The sequence below is a fragment of the Gopherus flavomarginatus genome, chromosome 20 (assembly GCF_025201925.1).
Source record: "Gopherus flavomarginatus isolate rGopFla2 chromosome 20, rGopFla2.mat.asm, whole genome shotgun sequence".
In the NCBI taxonomy this organism is placed as follows: Eukaryota; Metazoa; Chordata; order Testudines; family Testudinidae; genus Gopherus; species Gopherus flavomarginatus.
Window position 1 is genome coordinate 13,315,866 of NC_066636.1, and position 19,874 is coordinate 13,335,739.

At 50.0% G+C, this 19,874-nt stretch overlaps 1 long non-coding RNA gene and 1 pseudogene across 2 annotated transcripts; both read right to left on the reverse strand.

The window, feature by feature from the left end:
* LOC127037821 (zinc finger protein 436-like) overlaps positions 1 to 19,874 on the reverse strand; it is a 714,289-nt pseudogene that overhangs the window by 371,889 nt on the left and 322,526 nt on the right.
* Positions 9,699 to 10,333, reverse strand: LOC127037873 (uncharacterized). Of its 2 annotated transcripts, none has more exons than XR_007770497.1 (4): positions 10,298 to 10,333; positions 10,054 to 10,173; positions 9,888 to 9,971; positions 9,699 to 9,783 (listed from the first exon to the last, which is right to left on the reverse strand). It is a non-coding gene; the product is annotated as an uncharacterized LOC127037873 (long non-coding RNA). The 2 variants fall into 2 exon arrangements; XR_007770496.1 differs by having other exon boundaries at positions 10,247 to 10,333.

Sequence of the window (19,874 nt, forward strand, 5' to 3'; positions counted from 1 at the left end):
TTAGAAAGGCACAGCGCTTTGGCGACCAGCGGTAAAGTTGATTGTAAAAACAGAATTTTTTGCGATAAATGCGGCTTCTACACGGTTAAAAATCACCAGTGTAGAAGCAAAAAGTGTCCCCAGTGCCATCAAAAAACAGACAACATAGAGGGTCACGAGTGTTATATGCGTAATATTTGGTCTCCAGAAGAGGGAAAGGATTATGTGTTTTATGATTTTGAATGTATGCAGGAAACGGGGGTACACGTGCCAAATTATATTTATGCTTTGCATTTAAATAAAAAAACTAGCTGGGAATTTAAGGGGGAAGAATGCATTAGCGAGTTTGTTTTAACCTTTATAGACAAGCGCTTTAAGGGATACACTTTTATTGCTCATAACGCTAAAGGTTACGATAGTTATTTTATTCTAAGGCAGTTAATTAAAGAAAAAATGGCTGTTAGCACCGTAACGCAAGGGGGAAAACTTATTTGCGTGACGGTGGTAAACTTAGCCATTAAATTTATAGATTCTTTAAATTTTCTCCCCATGAAACTTAGCAAGTTACCCAAAGCTATGGGGTTTGAGGAAGCGAAGGGGTACTTTCCACACTTTTTTAACACCGTTAAAAATCAAAACTATGTGGGACCTATGCCCGAAATAGAGTACTTTGGAGTAGACTACATGATGCCTGAAAGAAAAAAAAGAATTTTAAACTGGTACCAGCACAATCGCCAAAACAGCTTTGATCTTCAAAAGAACTACGCTATTATTGTCAAAAAGATGTTGAAATTTTGCGAGAGGCTTGCGACCAGGTTCAGAAACGAAGTTATAAAAATGACCGAAAAGCAAATTGTTAAAAACCCCGGAAAGGATAATGAGGAAGTGGTTACTAAGTGTATAGATCCCTTTCAGCACCTCACATTGGCCTCGATTTGCATGGCCATGTACCGGTTTAATTTTTTAAAGCCGCAAACCATAGCGCTTTTGCCGTTAGACAATTACCACAAACAGCAGAAGAGATATTCACGCCGGCCATTCAGTGGTTGATGTACGTAGCCCACACTGAAAATATTTACATTCAACACGCTTTGCAGGGTGCGAGTTTAAAACTGGGTCCTATTTTTTGGACGGTTACGCCATTATAGCTGGTAAACCCACGGCCTTTGAATTTAACGGGTGTTTTTTTTTCACGGGTGCCCCATTTGCTATTGCGAAAATGATTACAACCCGTTGCTTAAGGCAACCTACGGACAGCTGTACAACCGAACCATTATTAAGGCTGAATTTATTAAAAAGCCAGGGGTTTGAGGTAAGGACCGTGTGGGAACACGAGTGGCAGGCCATGCTAGCAAACGATAACCGGGTGGAAAATTTTTTACGAGAAAAAAAGCTGCCACAGCCTCTGGTTCCTAGAGACGCCCTTTACGGTGGTAGAACAAACGCCATTTGCCTTTATTACAAACCGCTGCCCGGGGAGCAGGTTCATTACTACGATTTTACCAGCCTCTACCCATTTGTTAACAAAACTAAACAGTACCCGGTGGGACATCCCGTTATTGTGTATGAGGGTTTTGGGATATCTGCCAGTACTTTGGCATAGCCAAGGTTAAGTGTACCCTCCAAGAGGTTTGTATTTTCCCGTGTTACCATACAGGGTTGATGGTAAACTAATGTTTCCCCTGTGCGCCCTTTGTGCAGAAACAAAACAAAAGGATCCCTGCGGGCACAGTCAGGAGGAGAGGGCTTTAACAGGGACTTGGTGCACAATAGAGTTGGTGGAGGCTTTAAACAAAGGGTACAAAATCGCTGAAATTTATGAAGTCTGGCATTTAACCGCTCTTCAGATGCCCTGTTTTCAGACTATATTAAAACACACCTAAGACAAAAACAAGAGGCCTCGGGGTTTCCTCACTGTGTACGGACAAGCTTAAAAAAGAACAGTACGTTAAAGAGTACCGTGAAAAAGAAGGTGTGTGTCTGCGTCTAAACAAAATTAAGGTAAACCCCGCCAAAAGACAAATTTCAAAGCTGTTTTTAAATTCCTTGTGGGGAAAATTTGGTCAGCGAACAAATTTGACTAACACTAGTATAGTAACGGACCCGGGACGAGCTCTTTAAGTACGTTTTTGTACCTTATTACGATGTGTCATCGTGCGAGTTTATCGATGATGATACAGCCGTAGTGTCTTGGAAGTACGCAACAAGAACACTGCACCCATTCCAGCAACACTAACGTGTTTATAGCGTGCTTTACCACCGCTTATGCTCGGTTAGAGCTCTACCGCTTGTTAGATCGTTTACAGCAGCGGTGTCTTTATCATGATACGGATTCTGTAATTTTTGTAAGTAAAGAAGGGGAGTGGAATCCCCCCCTAGGGGATTATTTAGGAGATTTAACTAGCGAAATACCCCAGATGAACACATTGTGGAGTTTGTGTCCGCGGGACCTAAAACATACGGGTACAAACTGTCCAGCGGTAAAACCTGTATGAAATTAAAAGGAATCACACTTAACTCAGGAAACAGTGAAAAAATTAATTTTGAAAGCTTAAAAGAACTTGTCTGGGATTACCCCGCGGGAGAGGACCCAAAAGAAATCGTAATACAGCAGCCAGGAATCGTAAGGGTAAAAAAACACTGGTTAATAGAAACAAGAACTCTAAAAAAAACCCAAAAAGTCATTTACGACAAAAGAGCCCTCGAGGAGGCTTTTAAAACTTTGCCGTACGGGTATTAATTATTATGAAAAACCACGTTCAGTTTGTTCATCCCTTTTCCTGTTTGCTTTGTGGGCCCTCAAATTCTGGAAAATCATATTTTATAAAACAGTTGTTAGAAAATGGTCATAAACTGTTATCATGTATGCCTGAAAATATTGTGTGGTGTTATAGCTGTTGGCAACCGCTGTATACAGAGTTGCTGCAAAAATTTTCATGTATTACATTTTTGGAAGGTTTACCTAATACTTTTAATGATGAACATTTATTTCCTAGTAATAAAGTGAATATGGTTATTATAGATGATCTAATGGAGTCTGCTTCTGACAGTGGTGAAATTGAAAAAGCCTTTACAAAATACGTACACCACAAAAACTTAAGTATTATGTACATTGTGCAAAATATGTTTTGTCAGGGAAAAAAAAGCCGTACAATTAATTTAAATACTAAATATATGGTTCTTTTTAAAAACCCCCCGCGATAAACTACAAGTCACCACTTTGGCCCGGCAAATGTACCCTGGTAAAACACAATTTTTTTTGGAGGCTTTTGAGGACGCTACCAAAGACCCCTACGGGTATCTGCTGGTGGATTTAAATGCTTCAACGCCCGAAAACCTCAGGTTAAGAACAGGTCTTTTCCCCCCAGACTGGCCCTGTGCATACACCTTTAAAAAAACCCATAAAAAATAGTTATTTTTTATTAATCCTCCATTTTAAAAAAAATCACCTCCCGAACAAACATGTCTTACCGTGTGCAAAAAAACCTGGCTCTTTTAAAATTTCTTATCAAAGCCAAGCCGCACAAAGAAAGGCTATTCTCTGTACGGCGTCTGACGACCTAGTAGCGGCCATCTCAGAAATAGCGCTTAACACTTTAAAGGAAACATTCCTTTAAAACCTCGACAAATAAGCATCCTTAAAAAAAACGAAAAATTATTAAAAAGCTAAGCGATAAAAAGCTATCCCTGAAAAGAAAAAAAGGTTATTGTAAAACAAACTGGTGGCTTTATTGGCCCTTTGTTAAGCTTTGCACTCCCCCTGCTGTCAAGCCTTTTAATTAACAGATAATGGAATACGCCGAAAAAATGTACCTTGTTCCTAGCCACCAGTTAGAACAAATAAAGCGGGCTTCTAGCGGTGAAGAAAATATCAGAACCACAACCAGTCGCCAGTTGGATTCAGAAATGAAAGACATTCTTCAAAGAACCGGTTTATCCGACTACGAAAAGGCTAAACTCTACGAGGCGGTCCTGCAAAAATACCTGGTATTGGCCAAGCGTGGTGAAATGGAAAAGACTAAAATAAACCTTTTTTTTTCCCCTGAGCAAGAGCAAGAGCAAGAGCAAGAGCAAGAGGAGTTTCAACCTCCTAACGTTCAGGGGGATGTATCGGACTTTGTTATTCAGGAGGTGTTGGAGGGGGTAAATCCTCGCTATAAAAAAAAAGCTGAAATATTGTTAAATAAGCTTAAACAACGTAAAGATGTGTCTTCTTGGGCTGATAATGGCCGTTTTGTGTACCGGGGGAAGGCGATTGAGGGGTCTCACATGCTTGATTTAGTCAGGGGGGTAACCGGCTCTTATTCTTTCGCTAACAAGAGGGCTCCTAAAGGGTGGCATGTTTTTATGAAAGCCTTGGCAGAGCTAAACGTGCCTACGACCGTCGTAGGGCATGTTACCAATAAACAATTTTTAGAGCGTCTAAAAATAGGGCTAAAGCCGGTCAAGGCCACAAGTAACACCGCCTCTTTTAAAAGCGTCCCTGTTAAAAAACGAAAAATTGACTGGTTAACAATGTAAAATAAAAAACGTAAACAAAATTAAAAATTGTGTTTTATTGATGCAGCTCTTTAAACACACGACAAGATAAACACGTTTGAACATGTTGAAACATGCTTAAAACAGGTCTGGCATGCCGGGTCTTTTTCCTTTTACAAATCGCACCACCAAGCGGTCATTTTCTGCTAAATCATCGGAGTACAATTTTAAATACAATCAAAAGATAAACCCTTATTACGTTGTTTTAAAAAAAAAATACAATGATAACCGCAGGTTACAGCTAGGGGGTCCTGTAGTTGTCTCTGATGAAACACAACCTTATCACAGTTACGGTTTAAAAAAGTCATAATAGACTTAGGGAAAAAGTTACTGTCTGGGGAAAAACCGTAGGAGTCAAAAAACTCGCCGGGCCCCCGTTTCGGTAAATAAAGGGCCAGCCAATGTTCCCCGGGTAACTTATGGGGGTGGGTGTTAACAATAAGCCCCAAAGGTCTTCCGGACACAAAACTTTTCGGAAGCAAATCGCTAGAAAAAACATCTAAAAAAGAAGGGTCCTTTGATAAAATATCTCGTAGCTGCACGGTGTTCATGATTACATATAGTCAAACAGAACGTTTCTTCTATGATTTACTTCGAGCACGTTATCAAAAACCCCATACACTATCATGTTAACCGTAGAGGGCAAAGCCGTTGCAAACCGAATTTCCGCTCTCAGGTTTCCAGTTTTAATTAAAGAATAATGGTCGGCGCACTCCTGATCCGGGGTCAAATCAAAGGCGTACAGCGTATAGCCCTGGGCAAATTCATCGCGGTTAATTAAGAGCGATCGATCTTTTACATATTTTCCAGTAGCCTGCACGAGCTGCATGTACTCTCTCACGCAGTTTCCATTTTCAAAATCGGGTTGTAGGGGTTTTGCTGGCACCTGTTCGCCATCCACATACAAGGCCACAAAATTAATGTTATAATGTTTAAAGTTAAAAGGGTTTTTAACGTAGCTGCCGCTGAAGGCGTCGTTATCTATAAAACCGATTACTAGCTGCTTGGGTAGCTGCCCCAAAAAAAGGTTTTCCTGGTTACTGACACGACTGCCGGCCGGTATGCTAAACACCTTTATGCTTACCCGGTCTACGGGGTACTTAGCGTTGGCGGTCATTAAAGCTTCAGCGTGCCCCAAACGAACCCCCGGGGTTACTTTTACACGTTTTACAAACAGGGACGCCGAAATAATGTGTACTTTATAATTCTCGTTGGCAGTGCCGCTCATAAGGCAAAAAACATCTTTGCTACGTGTTAGTTTGATTTTTAAATCCACGCCGTTTAGCAGTAGTTTTTCTTGAAAAAACAAATCGCTGTGTAAAGGTCCCAACAAATCCAGTTTCCTGCTGCCGGCCGTTAGTTCGGCCCTGCGTATAAACCCCTCATTGGCCTGGCCGACCAAAAGGGTGCTTTCGTGGCCCCCTGCCGTGTCTTTATAAAATCCGCCTGTCGAAAACTGAGTAGCGAGGGTGTCATGGCTGTAGTTTAAAATTAGCTCTATTAAGGCTCTGTAAGGGTAACAATTGTTGCTCTGGCTAATAAGACGATCGCCTAAAGTAACATCCAGCTGGTTAAAAAGAGTGGCGATGGGGTAGTTTGTTAGGGCCACCCGGGCACCATCATCAATGTCTGATCCGTCTTCTTTTGTCACCTTGCAGCACACGTACAGCAGCGTGTTGTTAAGGTCTAAGTAATGATCCCCATGTCCCGAAATAAAAAATTCAAGAGGGCATTTACCGTTAAAGCGGCCAAAGGAGGCACCTCTACATAAAAGCTATTTTCAATACTGGTTTGTGTGGGGGCTATTTGAAATAAATCCAGCTCCGATTTGGTGCATTCGTCAGAGCCACAATGAATAAAAGCCATTTTAAAATATATCCCTTTTATCGCTGGTAGCGCGACGCTTCCTCTTCTTAGGACGCCTTTTTGGTATATGGCTAAGACCTCTTCTCACAGCTTTTTTTTTTTTAAAGGGTCTAGGTGGGCCTTTAAAGGGCTGGCGCAACGCTGCTCTTTTTCTTCTCATTACCACTAAACCGGAACCTTCCTGTGCTCCTATTTTGTTTATAACTGCGCTAGATACGTGGTTTACGACGTCTCTGGTTATATTTTTCGCGGCTGTTTTCATGTGGGGTTTAATAATGTCAAAACCTCTTTTTAAAAGTGGCACGGCTTTTCTAAAAAGGCTGCGAAATATTCCTCCTAAACCTGCCCCGTACATAACGGGTAATCCTTGATATCCTGGTAAGCCATAGCCAGCCTGGGCCTTGTAGTAGTTTCTATACAAAAAGGGGTCCCCGTAGTTTTTTCATAGTTACCATTCTTCAGCTTTTTTGGGACGCAAATGTAGTTTAACAATTACCTTTCCAAAACTAAATGAAACGTGTTTATTTTGATCCGTCTTTATTTCAATAGTAATGGTTCCGATGTGCTGCTTACTTACGGGGACGTAATGCGGTTTGTCATACGTTATTGTAACAAATTCGTTGTTGCTACCACGGATGGGAACGCAGCGCAACAGCGGCACATAGTAGTCCCCCACTAACTGATGTTCCACTATGTCGGTGTACACGTATAAAGAGTTAAAACCCCCCGTAATGTCTGCGGGGTACGGTGCAATCCTACACGGATGATTTGAAAGCATTCCCAGTATTGTTGCCAATTTACCACCTGTGGAAAAAAAGTACTTTCCATCGTTTGGTTTTAGCTGAACCCTTCTAGTCACAGGGTTGTAAATAACGTAGGCATTTGGTTTTTCGGCATCTTTGTCTATATTCTTGTTGATGACTTCTATTAAATGGTGAATGCTCGAATAATAGCCGGCATCCATGTAGTAGGTTCGAATTTTTTTTTCCGATGCTAACGTAAATGCTGTATCGAAAAGAAGCGTGTTCCAAGAGTGACAATAATGAATTTCCGATAAAGCGACATCCCACCGCCCTATTAAATTTAAAGGCTTGGCTAGTTGTATTGTAAAATTGGAACTAGTATTTTGAGGAAAAGCCCCCGCTGAGGCGTTGCTTGGTAATGTCATATAAAAACTTTGTTCAGTCATTTTTTTATTAAAGGTCCTGCACTTGAGACGCTTTAACCCAACTATTAAATTTTTTAGGCCAACCTTTCCATTTTACAAAGAAATATTTGTTTCTTCCCCGACCTTTTTTTTTTAAAATTTTTTCTACCTTGTAAACTCGGTCCTGGTTAGGGTTTACTTTTTGTAATTCTTCAGGATAAAAAGACCCCACAACTTCCTCCCCTTCATAATCTTGTAATGCATACACCGGTCTTTGTCCTCTTAATAAAACCCTGACACGATAAATATTTCATCGGTAAAGGTTTGCTGATAGCCCTTTTCAAAAGTGCCCTTCGTTTTAGATACTCTTACGTGATCCCCTTTTTTAAAAACCACACGTTGCCTCTTTATTTTAAAACTACCCCCGTAGACGGTTTTCCACACGCTTAGCGCATTAGCTTCTGTCACGTCAATTGGGCGCCCTCTAATAGTTCTGTGATAACTTCTGTTGTAACCGTCTATGAAGGCCTGCAGCACATCAATGTAGCGAAAGGTGTTACGGGCGGTAAAATACCTCCACATTTTTGATTTTAAAGTTCTGTTAAACCTCTCCACAATTCCCGCTTTAACTTCGTTATTGGTAACAAAATGGTGTACTCCATATTGCTTAAACAAATTTTTTAAAGCTTTGTTTAAAAACTCTTTTCCTCGGTCTGTTTGTAATTTTTGAGGCACGCGCCCCTTTGAAAAAATAGCTTTAAAACGCCTCTGCCACCTCTTTTCCTGTTTTATTTTTTAGGGTTACCGCCCAGGCGTATTTAGACAAAATATCTATCACTGTTAAAATATATTTACGGTTGTCATTGTCTTTAGAATAGGCGGCCATATCAACCAAATCTGCCTGCCATTGTGTATCCACATTAGACACCACTGTTTTATTTCTTTTAAATTTAAGCCTTGCAGGTTTATGTAAAGCGTAAGCATCTTGATCCGCAAGCCAAGCGGAAACCTGCTTTTTGCTTAAGCTTTTACGGTGTCTTTTAGCGGCCTGAAATAAGGGTGTTATGCCCCAAAACTACCAACTTTTTCGGGTGAGTAATAAATTTTTTTAGCAGCTTTGCCATGCTTACCCGTCTTGCTTTAAAACACTGTATACACAAAAGTTTGTTTCTGCTTTTGTTTTTATTTAACACAACAACGTTTATACACATTTAACTTTTAAAGCGGCAGTAAAGTAATACGATACAATTACATACATTTTTAACGGTTAAGCAAAATAATATAAAACTGTGATACAGTTTCTTTTAACAATGCATTTTTAATTAATATATATTTTTTAAGCCTCTGGGGTCACAACCTTGCATGTAAAAAGTTTTATAATCCATTTGGCGAACTCTGCTACACACCGCTCGGCCAATATAGGGGGCCACCTCTTTTGACAGATCTACCAGCAAGGCCACCGGGTCAGATGATTTTCCAACCTCCCTAATCATTTTAACAACTTTGGTTATAGTTTCAGTGGTTATGTTAAGCTTTTTTAGTTTGTAGCCTTCAGCTATAATTACATTTACCAGCTGGGCCGCGTTCAGTTTAGAAGAAATACGTCTAAGCTGGTAAAATACTTCTGAGCGATCCCAAAAAATACAAGGGTGACTAAAAGGGTTGGACTTATTTACAGCGCAGGCTGCACAGTTTTCCAAAAGTTGTTTTTTCAAACAGTGGTAAAAGGCTTTTACTACAACAGCTCTAACAATATCAACCATAACTGGATCCTCTTTTTCTTCACCGCTTTTCTGGTCACTCTCTTCACTTTTTACAGACTTTTTTTTAACATCTTGCTTCACACAAAAACAACAGGTACATATTACGGCTGTTCTACTTAGAGACCGCCTCTTTTCATCCTCTGAAGATGTCTGTTAAAAACATTGTAAAAACATATTTTAAGTTTTTTGATGCAAAAATTTTAAAATAAAAAAGCCTAGAGTTTATTTGTGCTACCTCGGTCGTACCCTCGTCTGATTCTGAATTATCATCATCCTCGACTGTCGCACCGTTGAACCCCATATCATCTTCCTGTTATTAAACACAAAACATATAGTTTTATTTTACCACTCTTACATATGTTTATATTTATATATTTTTTAAATTATTTAAGTAATTTTTACCTTGTAGTGTTCTTTGGGTTTTACTATTGACACCCCGTTTGTGTCCTTTGTTTCTGAATCACCTTCGTCAATCATAGTTTCAGCAGCCTATTATTAAACCAACCGTATATTAACGCTTAATTAGTGTCATGCACATATATATATATATATATATATATATATATATTTCAAATAAATTAAGCTGTCTTTACCTCCTCGGGTGTTTCTGTCTCTGCAACTGTTGGCAGTTTGTTACACACCAAAGCAGTAATCTTGTACGGCCCAGGCTTGGTTATCTGTTAAAAATCAAAAGTCATTTTTTAAAAGTGTAAATACAATAATTTTTTATATTTTTTTTACAACTAATAAAGCTTATACCGTAACAATATCGCCATCTTTCCACAACTCGGGGTCCATAGGTTGGTTTTCAACATCGCTATCCTGCGGCTGTTCCTCGGTTGCCATGTCCTCATATATAGGCTCTTCTTCCATTCTCCCCTATAAAAAGAAAAAGATTTAACCCTTTATTTTTATAAAACATTTTGTAATTTGTTACAAAAAAAAGATTTACTTCTGCCTTTAATTCTGTTTTTTCCAAATCTGACAACAAATTTTTTCGCACTTGATTTTTTACAAACGGCTGTGGCTCCTCTTTTTTTCAGTTCTCTTTCAGAATAAAACACAGGGCTCGACAACAAGCCTTTCTCGTTGGCAAAACAACTGTAAAGGAGCCTTCTTTTCTGAACACGGTCTGGCGCACCCAGGGGCAATTCCGGCTTCTTGGCTTCTGTAGGTGTTTTGTACAGGGACATGCCTTTGTGTTTAGTTAGTTTCTCTGTGTTGAAAAACCCGCTCGCAAAACCACGTGTTTTTATACACAAAACACATGCTGATTGGTAGACAATAACCGGTTTTTAAAAGGCTCTTGCTTAAACTCTTGAAACACTAGGATTGGTTGGTTCAGGAAAATGAATTCTATGACGCTGTTGTAAAACCACCTCTGATTGGGCCGATCCAAAAGCGGTGATAACAAGCTGGAGAGTGTCAGAAGCAGGAAATCTCCCTCATTCTACAGAAAGACGGGCAAAGGTAACAATTCTCTCTCTTTCTCTTTAATCCTACCCTGTGCTCTCTATCGTTGCTCTTTCCAAAGCGGACTCTCTCCTCGCTTTTCTTGTCTTGTAACCCGCCCTGATTCTGAATGCTTTTTTACCCTGTGCTTACTAACAGACTCTGCCTGCTTCTCTCTCTCTGTCTCATTCTGATTCCGCCGCGTGCTCTCTATCTTTGCTCTTTTTAATTAATCTACACTGATATTGAATGCTTTTTTACCCCGGGCTTACCAAACAGGCTTTCCCTTGGTCAATTTTCCTTTTAAAACTCGTTTTTTCTTAACCTGCATTGGCATTCACTAGTTTTAATGTGTTTTATTTACTAGGGTTAAACCAGAAAAGCTGCCTCGTTTTACAAAAAGACTGCAAAGGTAAACATTTTTTAATTTTACCCTGAGCTTTATTGTATTTTTCTTAGCCACTTTTTTATAGAGTTTTTACCCTGTGCTTACAGAACAGGCTTTCTCTTTGTCAATTTTCCTTTTAAACCTCGTTTTTTCTTAACCTACATTGGTATTGACTAGTTTTAATACGTTTTATTCACTTTTATTACACTGCCTTAGTACATTTTCTTTTAAACCTATTTTTAATGTTTTTAAAAGCCTTTTCTTAGGACCCCTTTACAGTTTTTGGCCATGTGCTTACTTACAGGTTTTGCTTCAGTCAATTCCCCTTTTAAACCTAGCTGTATTGTTTTTAATATTACTTAATAATATTAAAAAGCTTTTTATAACCTATGTTGGCAGTCAAAAGTTTCAATCCCTTTTTTACCCAGGGCACCCCAAACAGGCTTTGCCTTGGTTAATTTTTTTAAACCTACTTTTTAAGTATTTCCTTATAGTTTTTGCTTATGTCCTTACAAAACAGGTTTTGCTTCACTTAATTATCCTTTTAAACTTAGTTTATAATGTTTTTTTCTTAACCTACATTGGTATTGAATACATTCAATGCTTTTTTATTCGGTGCTTAACAAACAGGTTTTGCCGTAGTAAATTCCCTTTATAAACCTAGTCTTCAATATTATTTAACTTTTCTCTTAATCCACCCTGATATTAAATACACTTCCCCTAGTCAAACACACACACACATTTTTTCAAAATGGCCGACAGCGCCAACCAAAACGGGGGGTGGGAAGGCGGGACAAAAGCCCTAAAAGGGGCGTGGAAACCTGTCAAAATTGCATGGTGATGAATACTATCGAGCTTATTACTACTGGCCTAGCCCCTGGGGCCCCAACACCAGCTCCAGGGGCCCAACCCCTGGGGGCCCCAACACCAGCTCCAGGGTCCCAACCCCTGGGGGCCCCAACACCAGCTCCAGGGGCCCAACCCCTGAGCACCCGAACCATAGCTATAGGGGCCTAACCCCCGGGGGCCCCAACCCCACCTCCAGGGGCCCAACCCCTGGGGGCCCCAACACCAGCTCCAGGGGCCCAACCCCTGAGCGCCCGAACCATAGCTCCAGGGGCCTAAACCCTGGGGGGCCCAACCACAGCTCCAGGGGCCCAACCCCTGCGAACCCCAACACAATCTCCAGGAACTCAAAACCTGGGGGCCCCAAACAGCAGCTCCAGGGGCCCCACCCCTGGGGCCCTCGACCCTAGCTCCAGGGAACCAACCCCTGAGCGCCCGAACCATAGCTCCAGGGGTCCAACCCCTGAGTGCCTGAACCATAGCTCCACGGGCCTAAAACCTGGGTCCCCAACACCAGCTCCAGGGGCCCAACCCCAGAGCGCCCGAAACATAGCTCCAGGGGCCCAATCCCTGGGGGCCCCAACACCAGCTCCAGGGGCCCAACCGCTGGGGCCCTCCACCCCAGCTCCAGGGGCCCAACCCCTGAGCGCCCGAACCATAGCTCCAGGGGCCCAACCCCTGAGCGCCTGAACCATAGCTCCAGGGCCCTAACCCCTGGGTCCCCAACACCAGCTCCAGGGCCCAACCCCTTGGGGCCCCAACACCAGCTCCAGGGGCCCAACCAATGAGCGGCCGAACCAAAGATCCAGGGGCTAACCCCTGGAGGCCCCAACCGCAGCTCCAGGGTCCCAACCACTGGAGGCCCCAAAACCAGCTCCAGGGTCCCAACCCCTGAGCGCCTGAACCATAGCTCCAGGGGCCTAACCCCTGGGTCCCCAACACCAGCTGCAGGAGCCCAACCCCTGGGAGCCCCAACACCAGCTCCAGGGGCAGAACCCCAGAGTGAGCAAACCATAGCTCTAGGGGCCTATTCCCTGGGGGCCCGCACGCCAGCTCCAAGGGCCCAACCCCTGAGCGCCCGAACCTTAACCCCTGGGGCCCCAACACCAGCTCCAGGGGCCCAACCCCTGGGAGTCCCAACACCAGCTACAGGGGCCCAACCCCAGAGCTCCCGAACCATAGCTCCATGCGGGGAAATGCTCTGTGCACTACCCTATGTGGCCACACGGTGTCACTCTTGCTCCATGCAGGAAATGCTCTGGGCATTACCCTGCATGGCCACACAGTGTTACTGTTGCTCCATGCGTGAAATGCTCTGGGCATTACTGTGATGGAGTCGGGACTGTCTGTGTGGGGGATGGGAGAGCAAGGGGTGACATTAGGTCAGGGGCCCCAACACCAGCTCCAGCGGCCCAACCCCTGAGCGCCCGAACCATAGCTCCAGGGGCCTAACCCCTGGGGGCCCCAACACCAGCTCCAAGGGCCCAACCCCTGGGGGCCCCAAAACCAGCTCCAGGGGCCCAATCCCTGAGCGCTCCGAACCATAGCTACAGGGGCCTAGCCCCTGGGGCCCCAACACCAGCTCCAGGGGCCCAACCCCTGGGGGCCCCAACACCAGCTCCAGGGTCCCAAACCCTTAGCGCCTGAACCATAGCTCCAGGGGCCTAATCCCTGAGGGCCCCAACACCAGCTCCAGGGGCCCAACCCCTGAGCGCCCGAACCATAGCTATAGGGGCCTAGCCCCTGGGGCCCCAACCCCACCTCCAGGGGCCCAACCCCTGGGGGACCCAACACCAGCTCCAGGGGCCCAACCCCTGAGCGCCCGAACCATAGCTCCAGGGGCCTAAACCCTGGGGGGCCCAACCACAGCTCCAGGGGCCCAACCCCTGCGAACCCCAACACAATCTCCAGGAACTCAAAACCTGGGGGCCCCAACAGCAGCTCCAGGGGCCCCACCCCTGGGGCCCTCGACCCTAGCTCCAGGGAACCAACCCCTGAGCGCCCGAACCATAGCTCCAGGGGTCCAACCCCTGAGTGCCTGAACCATAGCTCCACGGGCCTAAAACCTGGGTCCCCAACACCAGCTCCAGGGGCCCAACCCCTGAGCGCCTGAAACATAGCTCCAGGGGCCCAATCCCTGGGGGCCCCAACACCAGCTCCAGGGGCCCAACCCGCTGAGGCGCCCGAACCATAGCTCCAGGGGCCTAACCCTGAGGGCCCAACCACAGCTCCAGGGGCCCAACCCCTGCGAACCCCACCCAATCTCCAGGAACTCAAAACCTGGGGGCCCCAACAGCAGCTCCAGGGGCCCCACCCCTGGGGCCCTCGACCTAGCTCCAGGGAACAAACCCCTGAGCGCCGAACCATAGCTCCAGGGGTCCAACCCCTGAGTGCCTGAACCATAGCTCCAGGGCCTAACCACCTGGGTCCCCAACACCAGCTCCAGGGCCCAACCCCAGAGCGCCCGAACCATAGCTCCAGGGGCCAATCCCTGGGGCCCCAACGCCAGCTCCAGGGCCGAACCCCTGGGGCCCCCACCCAGCTCCAGGGGCCCAACCCCTGAGCGCCGAACCATAGCTCCAGGGGCCCAACCCTGAGCGCCCTGAACCATAGCTCCAGGGCCCTACCCCTGGGTCCCCACACCAGCTCCAGGGCCCAACCCCTTGGGGCCCCAACACCAGCTCCAGGGGCCCAACCCCTGGGAGTCCCAACACCAGCTACAGGGGCCCAACCCCAGAGCTCCCGAACCATAGCTCCATGCGGGGAATTGCTCTGTGCACTACCCTATCTGGCCACACGGTGTCACTCTTGCTCCATGCAGGAAATGCTCTGGGCATTACCCTGCATGGCCACACAGTTTTACTGTTGCTCCATGCGTGAAATGCTCTGGGCATTACTGTGATGGAGTCGGGACTGTCTGTGTGGGGGATGGGAGAGCAAGGGGTGACATTAGGTCAGGGGCTCCAACACCAGCTCCAGCGGCCCAACCCCTGAGCGCCCGAACCATAGCTCCAGGGGCCTAACCCCTGGGGGCCCCAACACCAGCTCCAAGGGCCCAAAACCTGGGGGCCCCAAAACCAGCTCCAGGGGCCCAATCCCTGAGCGCTCGAACCATAGCTACAAGGGCCTAGCCCCTGGGGGCCCCAACACCAGCTCCAGGGTCCCAAACCCTTAGCGCCTGAACCATAGCTCCAGGGCCCTAATCCCTGAGGGCCCCAACACCAGCTCCAGGGGCCCAACCCCTGAGCGCCCGAACCATAGCTATAGGGGCCTAACCCCCGGGGCCCCAACCCCACCTCCAGGGGCCCAACCCCTGGGGGCCCCAACACCAGCTCCAGGGGACCAACCCCTGAGCGCCCGAACCATAGCTCCAGGGGCCTAAACCCTGGGGGGCCCAACCACAGCTCCAGGGGCCCAACCCCTGCGAACCCCAACACAATCTCCAGGAACTCAAAACCTGGGGGCCCCAACAGCAGCTCCAGGGGCCCCACCCCTGGGGCCCTCGACCCTAGCTCCAGGGAACCAACCCCTGAGCGCCCGAACCATAGCTCCAGGGGTCCAACCCCTGAGTGCCTGAACCATAGCTCCACGGGCCTAAAACCTGGGTCCCCAACACCAGCTCCAGGGGCCCAACCCCAGAGCGCCCGAAACATAGCTCCAGGGGCCCAATCCCTGGGGGGCCCCAACACCAGCTCCAGGGGCCCAACCGCTGGGGCCCTCCACCCCAGCTCCAGGGGCCCAACCCCTGAGCGCCCGAACCATAGCTCCAGGGGCCCAACCCCTGAGCGCCTGAACCATAGCTCCAGGGCCCTAACCCCTGGGTCCCCAACACCAGCTCCAGGGGCCCAACCCCTTGGGGCCCCAACACCAGCTCCAGGGGCCCAACCAATGAGCGGCCGAACCAAAGATCCAGGGGCTAACCCCTGGAGGCCCCAACCGCAGCTCCAGGGTCCCAACCACTGGAGGCCCCAAAACCAGCTCCAGGGTCCCAACCCCTGAGCGCCTGAACCATAGCTCCAGGGGCCTAACCCCTGGGTCCCCAACACCAGCTGCAGGAGCCCAACCCCTGGGAGCCCCAACACCAGCTCCAGGGGCAGAACCCCAGAGTGAGCAAACCATAGCTCTAGGGGCCTATTCCCTGGGGGCCCGCACGCCAGCTCCAAGGGCCCAACCCCTGAGCGCCCGAACCTTAACCCCTGGGGGCCCCAACACCAGCTCCAGGGGCCCAACCCCTGGGAGTCCCAACACCAGCTACAGGGGCCCAACCCCAGAGCTCCCGAACCATAGCTCCATGCGGGGAAATGCTCTGTGCACTACCCTATCGTGGCCACACGGTGTCACTCTTGCTCCATGCAGGAAATGCTCTGGGCATTACCCTGCATGGCCACACAGTGTTACTGTTGCTCCATGCGTGAAATGCTCTGGGCATTACTGTGATGGAGTCGGGACTGTCTGTGTGGGGGATGGGAGAGCAAGGGGTGACATTAGGTCAGGGGCCCCAACACCAGCTCCAGCGGCCCAACACCTGAGCGCCCGAACCATAGCTCCAGGGGCCTAACCCCTGGGGGCCCCAACACCAGCTCCAAGGGCCCAACCCCTGGGGGCCCCAAACCAGCTCCAGGGACCCAATCCCTGAGCGCCCGAACCATAGCTACAGGGGCCTAGCCCCTGGGGCCCCAACACCAGCTCCAGGGGCCCAACCCCTGGGGGCCCCAACACCAGCTCCAGGGTCCCAAACCCTTAGCGCCTGAACCATAGCTCCAGGGGCCCTAATCCCTGAGGGCCCCAACAACCAGCTCCAGGGGCCCACCCCTGAGCGCACCGAACCATAGCAATAGGGGCCGAACCGCTGGGGCCCTCCACCCCAGCTCCAGGGGCCCAACCCCTGAGCGCCCGAACCATAGTTCCAGGGGCCCAACCCCTGAGAGCCTGAACCATAGCTCCAGGGCCCTAACCCCTGGGTCCCCAACACCAGCTCCAGGGGCCCAACCCCCTGAGCGCCCGAACCATAGCTATAGGGGCCTAACCCCCGGGGGCACCAATCCCTCCTCCAGGGGCCCAATCCCTGGGTCCCCAACACCAGCTCCAGGGGCCCAACCCCTGAGCGCCCGAACCATAGCTCCAGGGGCCTAAACCCTGGGGGGCACAACCACAGCTCCAGGGGCCCAACCCCTGCGAACCCCAACACAATCTCCAGGAACTCAAAACCTGGGGGCCCCAACAGCAGCTCCAGGGGCCCCACCCCTGGGGCCCTCGACCCTAGCTCCAGGGAACCAACCCCTGAGCGCCCGAACCATAGCTCCAGGGGTCCAACCCCTGAGTGCCTGAACCATAGCTCCACGGGCCTAAAACCTGGGTCCCCAACACCAGCTCCAGGGGCCCAACCCCAGAGCGCCCGAAACATAGCTCCAGGGGCCCAATCCCTGGGGGCCCCAACACCAGCTCCAGGGGCCCAACCGCTGGGGCCCTCCACCCCAGCTCCAGGGGCCCAACCCCTGAGCGCCCGAACCATAGCTCCAGGGGCCCAACCCCTGAGCGCCTGAACCATAGCTCCAGGGCCCTAACCCCTGGGTCCCCAACACCAGCTCCAGGGGCCCAACCCCTTGGGGCCCCAACACCAGCTCCAGGGGCCCAACCAATGAGCGGCCGAACCAAAGATCCAGGGGCTAACCCCTGGAGGCCCCAACCGCAGCTCCAGGGTCCCAACCACTGGAGGCCCCAAAACCAGCTCCAGGGTCCCAACCCCTGAGCGCCTGAACCATAGCTCCAGGGGCCTAACCCCTGGGTCCCCAACACCAGCTGCAGGAGCCCAACCCCTGGGAGCCCCAACACCAGCTCCAGGGGCAGAACCCCAGAGTGAGCAAACCATAGCTCTAGGGGCCTATTCCCTGGGGGCCCGCACGCCAGCTCCAAGGGCCCAACCCCTGAGCGCCCGAACCTTAACCCCTGGGGCCCCAACACCAGCTCCAGGGGCCCAACCCCTGGGAGTCCCAACACCAGCTACAGGGGCCCAACCCCAGAGCTCCCGAACCATAGCTCCATGCGGGGAAATGCTCTGTGCACTACCCTATGTGGCCACACGGTGTCACTCTTGCTCCATGCAGGAAATGCTCTGGGCATTACCCTGCATGGCCACACAGTGTTACTGTTGCTCCATGCGTGAAATGCTCTGGGCATTACTGTGATGGAGTCAGGACTGTCTGTGTGGGGGATGGGAGAGCAAGGGGTGACATTAGGTCAGGGGCCCCAACACCAGCTCCAGCGGCCCAACCCCTGAGCGCCCGAACCATAGCTCCAGGGGCCTAACCCCTGGGGGCCCCAACACCAGCTCCAAGGGCCCAACCCCTGGGGGCCCCAAAACCAGCTCCAGGGGCCCAATCCCTGAGTGCCCGAACCATAGCTACAGGGGCCTAGCCCCTGGGGCCCCAACACCAGCTCCAGGGGCCCAACCCCTGGGGGCCCCAACACCAGCTCCAGGGTCCCAAACCCTTAGCGCCTGAACCATAGCTCCAGGGGCCTAATCCCTGAGGGCCCCAACACCAGCTCCAGGGGCCCAACCCCTGAGCGCCCGAACCATAGCTATAGGGGCCTAACCCCCGGGGGCCCCAACCCCACCTCCAGGGGCCCAACCCCTGGGGGCCCCAACACCAGCTCCAGGGGCCCAACCCCTGAGCGCCCGAACCATAGCTCCAGGGGCCTAAACCCTGGGGGGCCCAACCACAGCTCCAGGGGCCCAACCCCTGCGAACCCCAACACAATCTCCAGGAACTCAAAACCTGGGGGCCCCAACAGCAGCTCCAGGGGCCCCACCCCTGGGGCCCTCGACCCTAGCTCCAGGGAACCAACCCCTGAGCGCCCGAACCATAGCTCCAGGGGTCCAACCCCTGAGTGCCTGAACCATAGCTCCACGGGCCTAAAACCTGGGTCCCCAACACCAGCTCCAGGGACCCAACCCCAGAGCGCCCGAAACATAGCTCCAGGGGCCCAATCCCTGGGGGCCCCAACACCAGCTCCAGGGGCCCAACCGCTGGGGCCCTCCACCCCAGCTCCAGGGGCCCAACCCCTGAGCGCCCGAACCATAGCTCCAGGGGCCCAACCCCTGAGCGCCTGAACCATAGCTCCAGGGCCCTAACCCCTGGGTCCCCAACACCAGCTCCAGGGGCCCAACCCCTTGGGGCCCCAACACCAGCTCCAGGGGCCCAACCAATGAGCGGCCGAACCAAAGATCCAGGGGCTAACCCCTGGAGGCCCCAACCGCAGCTCCAGGGTCCCAACCACTGGAGGCCCCAAAACCAGCTCCAGGGTCCCAACCCCTGAGCGCCTGAACCATAGCTCCAGGGGCCTAACCCCTGGGTCCCCAACACCAGCTGCAGGAGCCCAACCCCTGGGAGCCCCAACACCAGCTCCAGGGGCAGAACCCCAGAGTGAGCAAACCATAGCTCTAGGGGCCTATTCCCTGGGGGCCCGCACGCCAGCTCCAAGGGCCCAACCCCTGAGCGCCCGAACCTTAACCCCTGGGGCCCCAACACCAGCTCCAGGGGCCCAACCCCTGGGAGTCCCAACACCAGCTACAGGGGCCCAACCCCAGAGCTCCCGAACCATAGCTCCATGCGGGGAAATGCTCTGTGCACTACCCTATGTGGCCACACGGTGTCACTCTTGCTCCATGCAGGAAATGCTCTGGGCATTACCCTGCATGGCCACACAGTGTTACTGTTGCTCCATGCGTGAAATGCTCTGGGCATTACTGTGATGGAGTCGGGACTGTCTGTGTGGGGGATGGGAGAGCAAGGGGTGACATTAGGTCAGGGGCCCCAACACCAGCTCCAGCGGCCCAACCCCTGAGCGCCCGAACCATAGCTCCAGGGGCCTAACCCCTGGGGGCCCCAACGTT